Source organism: Etheostoma cragini, chromosome 14 (assembly GCF_013103735.1).
Source record: "Etheostoma cragini isolate CJK2018 chromosome 14, CSU_Ecrag_1.0, whole genome shotgun sequence".
NCBI lineage: Eukaryota > Metazoa > Chordata > Actinopteri > Perciformes > Percidae > Etheostoma > Etheostoma cragini.
In genome coordinates, this window is record NC_048420.1 from 11,356,493 (window position 1) to 11,370,932 (window position 14,440).

The following is a 14,440-nucleotide window of genomic DNA, read 5'->3' on the forward strand; positions in this document are numbered from 1 at the left end:
TCAGCGGACCACGGAAACAGCCGTTCCGAGTTTCATCTAATTCAGAAAAACTTAATTTTGCCAAGATCGGCAACTCTTCCCGACTGCCACCTACACGGAGTGGGTACCTTATAACTTGCACATTTGTTTAACTATCAAAAGTATTTTTGACATGAGTGTCAACCGAGTCTACATAACACTCGTTATAGGCGTTGGGAACAGTAACCTAGGTTAGGTTTCTCTTGGATCGAGATTTGGCTACTTAATCCATAAAAAATAACAAAACAAAAATAACGCCATAACTTTCAGACTTCCCCAACAAAAGATCCAAATAAGAAGAGAGGAGTAAGTTTTCATACTTCATACTGTAGCCTACATTATCTATTTTCCTACATTTTGACCAACCATGACGTAAAAAGAATGAAAACTTTTCAACAAACAATGTTACAAAGTGCTTCACAAAAACAATAAAAGAGACCATTTAAACATTATGTTTTTAAATTCAAGCAAATACAATCTATTTTTGGTGTATACAACACTGTACAGTGTAGGTAAGAATAGGAAAAGGTAGGTGTCAATCATTTAAGAATTGAATAACTATAAGTAGAAAAAGCCAATTGGATGGTAATCTAAAAGTTAGTTTGGATCCGAATGAGAATAATTTCTGCACTACAAAAGAAAGTTAGTTTGGATCCGAATGAGAATAATTTCTGCACTACAAAGCGTCGCTTCCACTAATGTGAAGCAGGGGGAAATGTGTACAAAATACCTGCTTGTCCCTTGGAGTTGAAGATGAGTGTGTAGATATTCTGCAGGATCGAGAATGAAGTAGCACCAGTCTGACAAATTAAACTAACTCAAGAACGTCTGGTCTATTCTCTCATTGTTCAAAGGTTCATCCCTTCAGATGGGACATCTGACTGACACTCCCTCTTCTCATCATAGCTTAAATACTGTCAGACTGGAAAGTCAAACATTTGAAACTTTAAAAAAAAAGTACATTTAAAAGTCCGTCCGGGAAGATGAGACAAAGCCATTCATTCTTTAAGGCAGCTATGTTGATTATTACAAATATTTGAAGATGTTCTTGACTGTAAAACAGCTCAGATTAGTGGAATACACATAGTTGAGCATTAAATAACTAAAGCAAACTATTATAGAGTCAGACAAATGTTCAATAACTAGTCACCTTGTCCCTAAAAAAATGAGCCAGCATCAGACATGTATACTCATATATTTAATATATTTGCATCCTAAACCATATTCTTCAGCTCCATGGTCCGTCAAAACATGAATGAACACGTGACATGAAAGGTTATTGAAACAAGTATGGAACAAACTGTCACGTTTGAACTGGTTTTACTGGAACATCCAGAAATGCAAAAAAAAGGAATCAAGTGACACGAAAACTGGGGAGGGGGCATGTCCAACTAATTTTATCTCAGTCAGCGCACATGTATGCACAATGTAGCCTACTCTTCCCTCCTCTTTTGCATCTTTTATTGGGGAAGTAACCTTATTAAACTTGCACATGACAATTATTCACCTCAGCAATACATTAATTCGTTTTAATGATAAGATCTGTTTGAGCAAGATTTCTGCTCACGTTCCTAACTTTGTGCCCATTCAAAATATGTCTGTTTTCCCTGTTTTGGAGTCGTGGTGATAAACCGAAAACTACGGCAGAAATGCGCAAGGCACAAATGTGTCACACCGGTCGCAGCACGCCCACGTACAGCAGAGCGTAAGCTGGACAGACTACGGAAGCCGAGCTGCCTTTCTATTTTTACAGAGAGAGAGAGAGTGGATGCACAGGTCGGCTTCATCAGTCAACTTTTCAAAATACATTCGAGCCTATACACTCAAAACTGAAGCCCCGGCAAAACTGGCTGATGCCACGCCCGTCCCTCACTGCCTCTCCAACCAACACCTATTCCCCTCCTCTGTCTGCAGCATCTAGGCCTGAACCCCTTTTGTTGTTTTAACCCTAGTCAAATGATGTGTTCATTTTCTATCATTGTAATAGTGGTAGATATGTAGCCTTCCGTTCCTGTATACTGCAGTGAGTTAATAAAGGTGCTTAATGTCAGATCCTTTGGCCGCCATCATGATGTCATTTATGACAAAAGCTGGTGATCCTTGTCACTAAGCCATTCAAAATTGGCTGACAATTGGCAGATCTTACTCCATTGTGCCTCATCATAACAAATAACAAAGCACTCCCTGTCAGATATAAGCAAACCAGTAATTCAGGTTTATTTTTTTTTGGGGGGGGGGGGGGGGGGGGTGATCTGATTCTTAACATTTGTTAGACATAAGACCCGAGAAACAATCAAAAATTACTGTAAAGAATTCTATACAAAAAGCTGAGTTCATTCAGAAGAGGACTTAATTAAGTTTTTTGTGGGTTAGACTTTCCTATGCTATCACCAGGCGACACAAAATCCCCAGACTCACAAATTACATTGGAGGTCAAAGCTACGAATAAAGGCTTCACACTAGGTAAAGATAGCATATTTAACATTTTGAACCTGTAGAACCTGCAGGATCTGAAACTGACTACATGCTATTGCTGACAATTGCATAATAATGAAGAAATCATGGATAGATTTGATTTGATTTATTTAATTGGATTAAGAATGCCTTACACAGGAAAAGACATCCAATACAATCAACAATAAAAACACAATAAAGTACAGGACTTATTTCCATTGTGGTCCTCAACACATAACATCAGGACAAAACAAGTGTGTAATAAACATTGACATTATATAACATTTTACTTAAAAAAATAATAAAAACGGCAATTTGCCTTTTGTTCTATTCCGGAACCATCTGTAATAACCAGGCCTTGACGGTCTTTTTGAAAGAGTTCAGTGTGGAAATTACTTTAATTTGACAATCTAACTTATTCCACCAATGAAGGCAAAGGTTCCTTTCCATAACGCTTTCTTAAATCTATAACACAGGTCAGATATGCTGTCCAGCATGTAAACATGTGTGTGTGTCCTTTACCTTAGTTATAAGGCACGACAAAAAATTGTGACAATACCAAACATTATTTTATAGATCATGGTCAGTCTTCTCATAACACAAAACTCAGACAGGGAGCCAGTGGGGCTCAACAACAGGGAGCTCAACAAATTGTGATCTATCTACTGTATATGAGACCTATAGCCCAAGTTCAGAATTACTCATATTAATTTATTTGGTGCTGTTTGCAGCCTCCATTTTTGTTGGTTTGTTATGCCTTCAAACCAGGAAGTACATGCAAATTCAAAATGATTTAAAATTAAGGCATTGGCTAAAATGATCATTGTTGACTGATCTAAAAATTTTACATTCTGGTTAAAAACTTTGTGAGCCCGGTGACTTTGCTCATTACCTTGTTGGCCATATTCCTTCCATCCAAGTTAATGTCTAGGATACAACCCAGGTGTTTTAATGACGCTTTTGCACTTACCGCAACATTAATCAAAATTACCTTAAATTCTGAGCATTTATTCGAACTGTATTTTGAACCAAACAAGATGGCTTTTGTCTTACCAAAATGTAGGGATAGCATATTGTCAATCAGCCGTTTGTTTACAGAAGTTAGCTCAGTTAGTTGAGCTCAGGGTGCTTCCTAGAGTGGATTGGTGTTTATGAGACACTAGAAGTGCCGAATCATCAGCGTACAGAAATCGTTCACATGAACAGGAGTTTGCCATATAATTAATGTATGTTAAAAATAAGGATGGACCCAAAATTCTTCCTTGAGGAACACCACATTTAACAACGTGAGGGTCAGACAGCACTCCCCCTAAGACCCCCTGTTGTTCCCTCCCTGATAGGTAAGATCTAAACCACCTACAGGTGGAGCTGTCTGCCCCCACAGCCTCAAGTTTGGCAATCAGTCTGTTATCATTCACCATACCAAATGCCTTTTGCAGATCCAATAACACCATTCTAGAGAGATTTCCATTATCCATTTCCCTGCGTATGATGTTGGATAAATAGAGTAGGCATGATTTGGTAGAATGTGACTTCTTGAATCCGGATTGTAATTTAAACATTTTTAATCATGTATTTATTTAATTGATCACTGACCAACTTTTCAAAATGTTTTGAGACCGTGGACAAATTAGTCCTTTCCATAAGCAACCTTGGTTGAACAACAGAAATCAAATGAGTATAATCACAAGTGCACACTGTAAAGACAGTTTTTGAATTTGGATTAGAGGACACATGTTTTTTTATAGACTAATATTAATTCATTTTCCCTTTGCTTTCATCTTTGCAAGATTCATTCATTCATTCAGGGATCCACGAAAAGGGGTAGAACACTGATACAAATACATGATAGTATTAATTTTCCACACAGAAAATGTCAGATATATTTATAAATACGTTCTCAATTAGGTTGGTCCATCATGAGTTGGTAATACTTATTAGCATTTCCCTGAAGCTTCATCCACCTTTGTTTTCTCCAAATCACTTTCCCACCTGCCCACCTATCTGTCCCACTTATCAAAGCTTCTTTGCACTCACTGCTATAGAGATAAACACATGTAGTACTAGGCCTACTATAAGTAGAACACAGATATTTCTGGAATTTGCACACAGAAATCACTGCAATTTGTACAAATTATCATACAGCTTATCAAATAAATGACAGGACCTGCGATCCATAATTTAGAATTTATTAAACTACAGTTTTGTACTTCTCCTCCTCCTTTCCTCTTCCATCTTAAACAAAGAAAAAAAAAAGCAAGATTGTTGTGAGTGCTTAATCAAACAAATTTTAAACGAGCAGTTATGATGAAATCACAAATGACTCATACCACTTTAATTGTCTGTGTGGTGCAAATTTCAGTGCCTGGCCAATGGCATCTCCCACCCACGCCTTCACTTTGAACAATTTCTGGCATGTACAGTACCTAAAACACATAATAGGGGTTAAAGTTGTAAAATAGCTCAAAGTGTTAACATTGTTCATAGGGTTGGGCATCAAAACCCAAACAACACCCAACCTTAATTGTGAAATTCTTAAGTCTTTATTGCAATAACAGCTTACAAATCGTTGCTTCACACAGTCGAGGCTTACTGAAAGGGTGTTTGCTCTGCCTCCCATTAAAACTAAAATATTTCCAGAGGTAATTTTTGCCCTCCCGGCGGAGCATTCTTCTGACGGCTGAATTCATATTGCCAATGTCTCCAGGTCCTCCAGGGTCTCACAGGGACGGTCAATGATGTCCTCTGACTCACAGGTGGCATATTTTGTTTTTGGTAATTTAGAATTTTTGTTGTTTAAAAATTTGGTCTAATTTCATTAAAACATTCATCGGAAAGTCTAAACAAATAAGGAATGTATCACAATTTTATAAAGAAATAAAGAACTTGTGTACATCTTATGTAAATACTAATGTCATCTTATTTAAACCTATGCAATTAAAGGAACATTCCACCTTTTTGGAAATTGGCTAGGATGTTACAGAACGGCACTGGAGGTTGGACCCAAATGCAGAGAGAGCAGGCAAAGAATGTTGAGCTTGATAATTTATTACACAAAAAAACAAAAGTACAAACTAACGACAAGTATCCTGAAAGCAGCACGCCAAATCCAAAATAAGGGAACTGGCAGAATTCCAAAAACCGCAATAAGCGGAATACAAAACAGGGCGGAACACAAGGCACTCTGACACGGAACACCACAACAGTATGTTTGTATATGTGTGTGTGGGCGTGACACACACACACAATATATTTTGAGTGTCTTGGTCAACGTAATCATTTAGGGACCTTTTGTTTTGATGAAAATAATTTATTCACTGATGAATTTGAAAAATAAGTTAATTCCTTTGACTGAGCACCTTTTGCATGTCAAACAGTAACTAGAGATGTTCCGATATCAATAACAGTATCGATACTGCCTAAAATGCTGGTATCGGTAAGTACTGGAGTTTATGCACCAATCAAATACCAAATAATAAAGGCCTAAAGAAAATGTACGTTATTTATGTTCCGTTATAACTGACTGTCAAGCTGGATGAAGAAAGTTCTGTGGCATTCATTTTTTTGTGTTTGTTCATGTTTCACCAAGAATTTAACCTGAGTCAGACCAACAACAAAGATAGAAATCATATCCCATCCCTACAGGGATAGGAGTGTACAGTTGTTAAAACATAATAAAATATATAACACACTGGTATCGGATCAGTACTTAGTATTGCCCGACACGCAAGTTCAGGTATCAGAATCAGTATCAAGAAGCAAAAAATGGTATCGGACCATCTCTAAAAGTAACATGTCACTTGTGAATGTATGAATCAGGTTTTTTTTTTAACTAAACATTGACCAAGACAGATTTGCTTTATCTTCTCTGTCTACTTTGAATCAAGTGTTTTATGATGATACAAGTATTGTTGATATAAATGGAGTCTAGTGCCAATAGCCATTTTGGATATGTTTCATGTTAAACACTAACTAATAATCTAAGCTTGTTCAGTGGCAAAACAAGCATTTTTATTGGATGTAAATTGAAGGTATACGATTGCATGCGTGCGTGCATGCGTGCGTGCTAGTTCTAGTCTGCCTTGCTGAACACGGGTGTAAACTGAACAGTTTGATACATTTTTGTAATTACACTTATTACACTAAATCAGCAACATTCGTTTCTTTGTGTTTTTAAACAGTGGATCCACCCCTGAAGTGACTATTTGGTTTTTTCATACCATGACCATTACTCATGCTCATGACCAGTGCAGCAAACAAAGCAAATAATTATTTAATGAGAACAAAAAGGCACGTAAACTGAGCAGGTGAGTAATCCAGAAAAACAGGAACATGGACGGAATGGGGAACGCAGAACACAAAACAGAAGACAGGTCGTAGCACTACACAAAAGACTGAGGAATGACAAACAAACAACAGACATAGAAACCAAAGCAACTAAATTCACAAGCAAACAAGGGTAAAAAGGGACAGGTAACAAAAGGCTGGGGAACTGGTCAAGGACATCAGGGCGGGGAAGACAATCTCAAAGGTGGGAAACTCAAAAGACTGGAATTAAATAAAACACACAATACAACACAAATACTCAAAATAAAAACAGGAAATGGAAAACCAACAGAAAACATGAAACCAACTATACACAGTGACTTGACACAGTTACGAGATGTGAAAATTTCAGGTGTTGCCTACACAGTAGGGCCCGTTTGAGAAAGCAGGTTTAATGAAAACTGAGTTTGTTAACCCTCAGATGAAGGGAAACTCAGGATTTCAGTTTCAAAAAGGAAGGTTAATTGGTGGAGTCACGTGAGTGGCTCAACAGAGATGGCGGCTTAAGCTCCTAGCCCAATTTTGTCATTTAGTTTTGTTATATGGTTCCAACTCCGATATTCTATCCATTGGACATTTGGCTATACATTGCTGAATCTTTGAAATCCATGCTGTAGACTTGTGCTATAGCCTTCTTGCGACTATCTGTGTGTGTATGGTCCATTTTTCCTTATGTTGGTCTCACTGTCAGTGCCTCTTGTTTGCTTGTGTGTTTTTCTATCTGTGTCTGTTTCTGCGTGTCTTGTTTGTGAGCATGGCCCCATTTCAAGAAGGAGGTATAACAAACTGTCAGTCTAAACCTGATCTCTGAGTTGATTTACCCTGAGATGGGAAACTCAGAGTTTTTGGTTCAATAAACTTGATGCACGTGCAAATGGGTCGGTGGAAATACTCATGCTCACATACAGCGAGTTAAAAAAACAACAGGGGCTGTTGCAAAAGCAAGAGAATTTGCGTGGTAGAAAATTGCTAATAGAGCAAGTGTGTATATTCCAAATTAGAATATATCATATTTCATCTTAAGTGTACCCTAATATTACTGGTGAAATGGTATTGATAATCTATTTCATTTAAGCGCAATACTGCGGGCAAAAAAGTACTAAACCTACTTAATCCCATTCTGAGAATGCAGGAACTCTACAAAAAAGCTTAAAACAAGTTTCAGAGTGAGTCACAATCTTCTGATGGCGCTTTACAGTGGCTTTACTACTATGCTCCTCATCATTAAAGTTGTAAAGAAAACTGCCGTTTGCACACAAAAAAATGTATGTGTCACAAATAATCTGCTGGGAGAGGATGTCCCCGATGGGTGACGTTAGTGATGAGGTAATGTGGCCTATAGGCTGCATAACAGGCTGGGAAGAAAAATTATACCGCTCAAATAAGTTATCTGAAAATGTAAATGTCTGGGCTTCAACACCCTGCGAAGTAAAGCAGGAGAAGTTTTTAGAAGAAAAAAAAAGTTTTATAATTTGCTTAACACGGTTAATAAACCAACCCTGTTTCTTTATTCATGCAGGACAACACTGCACCTGATACAGACTTAAAGAATGAATGAGGAAATGAAAGAGCGCTGTGTCAGAGGGAGGAGACAGAGAAGAAAACCTGCTCCTGACCAGGTTAGGTTCACAGGTTTAGTTACCATAGTAACGGACTCTGAAGGAGGTGAAGTTACCTCCCTTTCTGAAACAGAAAACCCAAAGTTTCCTTCGTCTCAGGGTTAACAAACTCCGTTTGCAGTAAACCTGCTTTCTGAAATGGGGCCCAGACATCGTTCTTGCTGTTGTGTTTTTGTTGAGGATTTCCTCTCTTTGTTTTGGTATGGAAACATTTGATCGCAAGGAAGGCTTGTGGAAATGGTCCACTGTGCCTTCTTCGGTGTGTGTGGCTTACTTTTCTGTATATTGTCATTTAGACCAATGTTTTTTTGTCCTTTGCTTAAATAAAAGAAATTGATTGCAAAAAAAGGGAGCTTAAACAAACCTGAGAAAAAAGGGTTACTCCAGCCCATTTCAGAAAGAGAGGTAGAGAGTCAGTTACTATGGTAACTGAGCCTGTGAACCTAGCCTGATCGGGAGCAGGGGCCCGTTTCAGGAGGGAGTCTAACTATGATGTCAGAGTTTATTTACCCTGAGATGGGAAACTCATGGGAGTATTTACTGATACTGACTTGAGTTGGTTCAGTCAACTCTGAGCAGGTTCACGCGTGTGCACCACCACAATAAAAAGGCAGCATGAATAGAGCCAGGATATTAAATTCACCATGGCAACAAACACAAACAAAAAACTTTTGTGCAATTTAAGTGCAATACTGCAGGCAAAAAAGTACTAGGCCTACTAATCCCATTCTGAGGCTACATTACCCTAATTAACAGAATTATCTTTTATTACAAAAGGATTAACATCATTCACCCAAAATACTGTCATACTCCTTTTTAATGGCTCTTACTGGTTTCTGTCCAGGAAACACTACTAAATGGTTTCAACACGCTTTAGAGCGAGTCCCACTCTACCTGACGGCGCTTTGCTACAATGGCTTTACCAAAATGCAATTCATTATCAATGCTGTAAAGAAAACTGCTATTTCCAAAAAGATGTAATGTGACTAGGGTTGGGTATGTTTTTTTTCGATACCGTGTACACACACACACACACACACACACACACACACACACACACACACACACACACACATATTTTTGTCATGTCCAGTATGTAAAAAGGAGCACAAACGAAAGTTGGCAACATGTCATTAGTGCTACCACACAAAGAATGGCTTGTTTGTTGCTTTTATTGCAATATTAACAAAATTAAAAATGATTGATTAATAATGTAATAACAATAACTCATTCTTAATCCGACTTGCATAAGGTATTTTCATGGCAGGTGGTTGGAAAAGAAAGGCAGTTATAAATGTAAGCAGAAAAAGATGAATAGAGACAGATAGATAGATAGATAGATAGATAGATAGATAGATAGATAGATAGATAGATAGATAGATAGATAGATAGATAGATAGATAGATAGATAGATAGATAGATAGATAGATAGGGCTGCAGTATGTGTGTGCATGATTTGTCTCACTAAATCACAGGAGCAGGCATCTTGCTCTTTACCAACAATCAAACTATTTTTGGAGCCATAATTCAAATCTGAGACTCATTCCAGTCACACACACACACACATTTTAACTTTGGATAATCCTTCCTCCACTTTACAGCACTCTATTCTTACTGAAGAAGGCTGGAACTCCTGGGAAAGAATGATACATACCAGTGCTGCTGCTCTCTCGCACATAACGTATGTGTTAGCCCAAAGCAGCAGAGTGAAGATACATATCATATATAAACTTCTATCCAGCTAACTGGATAAAGAGAGGACTTAACTGGAGGTGCCTGGAACTATGATGTCCCCAGAGGCCCATTATAAGCTTCTCAGTGGTTCCATCCATTCTCAGTGTGGCTCTGAATCATTAGGAGATATATGTCTGCAGGCCGATAACGAGTGTAGCACCAGGCAAACGGCAATCTGTCATCACTCCTGGGAGACAGGAGGAGTGAGGGAGATTGAAGGCGCTGCAGTCTACTTTAAGATTGCCTATGTACATCCGATTATTCAGTGGAGGTGTGACAGCATCAGGTAAGACAGGCAACTCTGCTGTTAAATTGTCCCCTTAAGAAATATTTTAAGTGCTTTGAGACCATGTTTTCTGACGCTGGATCGTTGCATCTTTCAGTCTGTTAGTAATTTGTACCAATTTCCATTGTTGTTGACAAGACAGACAGAGACTTAACAGCCACTGTACTCCCAGCACAATCGTTTTTCAATCACAGCGGTGTGTATGATCAGAGAAGAAAAACCCTACGGTGTCGGCAGGGGCCGAGAAAATTGGTTAGAAGAATTTTTGGATACTTTGTCAAATGAAATGAAAACAAACTCGACATCTCATTCAGGTCTTCTATTGCTCTGTTTTTTAATTTTCATCCTTTAATTTTATGCTGCAAATCTCTAAAATCTGTTATAGACTAAAGTATAATACATAACATCATTCAAATTAGCTCCACCTTGACCACCTCTAAAAGTTAGATATTGTCCGCACATTGATGCATCATAAAAAACACCCTGAACAGGTCCATTCTGCATGATCTGAACTTTTATTTTTGATACATTAGGTTTTGGGATTCAAAATCAAGCATAGACAGCAGTCTGCCAATTCAGTCAGTCATGTGAGAGGACCCTGTTACCCACACATAATTAACTCACAGTATCAAAACACACTAAAAGGCACACTGAGCAATTTCCAAGCATTATTAACCGTGTATTTAAGGTGCATTATCAGTTCAACATCAACACACACCTACAATAGCAGGCTGCACCTGTGTGACAACCCCTATCCCCTATCAATCTGCCTGCCTGTCGTGTTCTGCTTCTTTAGCTGCTTTCCGACCAAGTAGCTACAGGAACAGTCCACTTCTAAACAGTTCTACTAACTACTCTCCCCCAAAACTGTCTTTTTTTAAAAATTCATTTGCATTCACACCGACCAAGTGGTCGTAGGAACTGACCTTTTGTTATTTTAACACAACCATCTAACCCCCGCTATGCGGAAAAAGGGAAAAGACCCTGCCTTGGAGTAGGAGCTGAAAGAGTTACAGGAACTGTGGCCAGAGGAACTTAAAAATACATTGCTAGCGACAGACAGGGGGTGTCCTGAACAAACTCACCATGTTTAAATAGTTTAGCCAGCGTTTTTTTTTCCAGCTTCTTTTGAAATTAATTTGTCTTCTGGCTGGGGCAACAGCCTTATGCCCAGAATCAAAAGCAACACACCTTCGACGTTCTCTGTGTGTGTGTGTGTGTGTGTGTGTTGCAGCTGTATATTATCAAACCGGCAAGGAAACCCTGTCTTTGCATTTTATTCTCAATCTGTTTTAATAAAAGAGCTTGTAAAAAATGGCTGCTGACTTAAAACTGAACATTTGGCCCACTTTGCTGGGCTAAAAGGATTTTATACTAGGGAGTGTGGCAAGGTGGTTAAGCCAAGGCCAAAAGGAAAGAAGGGCAAATTCCAGGTGTTGGCAATGTGAGGGGCATGCGACAACAGGGGAAGGGGGGCTGATGGCTGAGCACGGAGGATGCCCTTCAGTCTGCCCTGTCCCACCCTGACAATAGGAACACCTATGTGAGAATGCTGTTCATTGACTTTAGTTCAGCATTCAACACCATCATCCTTTCCAAACTCGTCACCAACTCAGTGAACCGGGCATTAATACCTCCCTCTGTAAGTGGATTCTGGACTTCCTAACCAACAGACCTGAGTTAGGTTAGATAATCAGCCCTCCTTAACAATCACCCTTAACACCTGCATACCACAAGGATGTATGCTGTGCCCTCTCCTTTACTCCCTCTTCACCTACGACTGCACACCTGTACATGGCTCTAACACCATGGTAAAGTTTACAGATAACACAACGGTGATTGGTCTCATCAGCATCAAACAATGAGACGGCCTACAGGGAGGAGGTCCAGCACCTATCCTTGTGGTGAACTGACAACAACCTGGCTCTCAACACCAAGAAGACCAAAGAGCTCATTGTGAACTTCAGGAAGTCTAAAGCTGACACACACACCCCCATCCTCATCAACAGGACTGAGGTGCAGTATGTCACCAGCTTTAAGCTTCTGGGTGTTCACATCTCTGAGGATCTCTCTTGGACCCTCAACACCTCTACCCTGATCAAGAAGGCTCACCAGTGTCTCTTCTTTTTGAGAAAACTCAAGCAGGTCCACCTGTCTCCTCAGATCCTGGTGAACTTCTACCGCTGCACCACAGTTAAAGCGAGCAGTTAAAAGCAGAGGTCAGTTATATGTTGGAAAATAACATTGCTGAGCCGTCTGCGTCTAGTTGGTCCACTCCGTGTTTGCTTGTAAAGAAACCTGATGGTACTTTTAGACCATGTAAGGATCTATGCAAAGTGAACCAAGCCTTAATGTTGACCAAGTCAGCTCTGCTAAGTCTGTCATTAGGTTTGACCTACTTAAAGAGGTTATTGGCAGGTTCCTTCAAGTTCTTGAGCCAAAGAGATTGCATCCTTCATTTTACCCAGTGGTTTGAACTCCTACTCAGTAATGCCATTTGGGTTACATAACACCCCAGCCACTTTCCAGCGTCTAATGAATAACGCTGTTTTAGCAATGGTGGGTTGCGCTGTCTATTTAGATGTGATTAACAGTGACTCTTGGGAGGATCATCTTAAGTGCATCCCGTTCCTAATTGACCGGCAGGCCTAGGCCAATTTGACCATCAATTGGCAAAATGTGAGTTTGCTAAGGACAGGTTTGTCCAGTAAGAGCAAAGGTGCTGTCTATTGACCAGTTTCCTGTTCTGACTACCAAGAAAGAGCACTCACGTGTCTTGGGTATGGTTACTAGCGCGGGTTTTGTTAACACTTCTCCACAGTAGCTGCTCCACTCATTTCTCTACGAAGCCCAAAGGTTAAGTTTGAAGGGGCATTTCCCTGTCAAGATGCCTTTGAGTCTCAAGTCTTTATCGTGTTATGCCTGTGTCCCAGCAGCCCCACAGAAGGACGAGCCTTCCTCGCTCTATGTGAATGCTAGTAAGGTGTGAGCTGGTGCTGTATTCATGCAGGCAATTAAAAATGGGTTTGGCTGCCAAGGCTGCTGAGAGGTTGACTTTGATGGTTAAGCTAGAAGAGCGTCCGCAGGTTATATAGACATACACAGGTTAACATCGATATTCCAGAGTGAAATTGTTGTAGATTCTAGGTTTGAGTTTTGACTCACCTTTTTGGCATAACTGTTTTAAATGTACTAGAGAAGTAAGTTACATGTTGGAAGTAGTGAATACTCCTATCTTAAAGGAAGGGTGTGAAGAGCCCTCACATTCTGCCTGCCTGTCATGTTCTGCTTCTTAGTCTGCAAGTACTGGAATTGGGCAGGTAGGTGGAGCTGGGAGGGTTTTCTGTACATGGGTACAGCCAAGGAATGAAGAGGAGAAGGGCCAAAAGATGAAAGAGGAGGGAGAGTATAGAAGAGACAAAGACAGATTATGCAATCAATCAATCAATAGATTCCTACCGTGTGAGCTCTGACAAAGGCAACCAATTCTAAAATCAATTCCCCCTCTGGGGCTTACAGTAGCTTGCTCTTTCTCCTTCCTTCCTTCTTTTCCTTTCTGTCTTCTGCTTTAAACTATATGTGGCATACCCTGCTCTGCTTTCATCTTCAGGTTCAAAGCTGTGGCCAGCCACTCCCTCTTTTAGCTCTTGACAGGACGGCAAAGTTGTAAAGCACACGGTCAGACAGAGTTTGTCATGAAAGATCAAAAGTCATGGGTGACTCACTTAATTAGTGCCTTTGCAGTGAGAAAGATTAACAAAAAGGATCTTGTTTTTTGTAAGAACAAAAAAAACAAAAAAGGGGGATGCTGTATGACTAATTAGCGTTTGTGTGTGACTATTAGCGAGTGAGTGGAAAAGACAATGGTTACATCCCTCTATCTTTGAATGCAGTGTGACTGAGATTTTAATCAGCTGTCCCATCTGCAAAAAAGCATTGAGTATGCAGGGTGAAAAATGTGCATTTCTTCAAACTGCTGGGCGCGTTGCTCTGGTCAGTGCTA

General features: G+C 39.6%; 1 protein-coding gene and 1 long non-coding RNA gene across 3 annotated transcripts in view; one reads left to right on the top strand and one right to left on the bottom strand.

Annotated features, from left to right (window-relative positions):
• Positions 1-934, bottom strand: part of LOC117956348 (4-galactosyl-N-acetylglucosaminide 3-alpha-L-fucosyltransferase 9-like) — a 2,525-nt gene extending 1,591 nt beyond the window's left edge. For both annotated transcript variants that reach the window (XR_004659233.1, XM_034891359.1), the window contains exon 1: positions 749-934. The gene's annotated coding sequence lies outside the window, so the exon portion shown is untranslated. The remainder of the gene's footprint in view (positions 1-748) is intronic.
• A 1,659-nt stretch (positions 935-2,593) lies between these two features.
• LOC117956367 lies at positions 2,594-14,131 on the top strand. The gene is made up of 3 exons (XR_004659238.1): positions 2,594-2,726; positions 4,202-4,208; positions 14,121-14,131. It is a non-coding gene; the product is annotated as an uncharacterized LOC117956367 (long non-coding RNA).
• Positions 14,132-14,440: the final 309 nt, after the last annotated feature.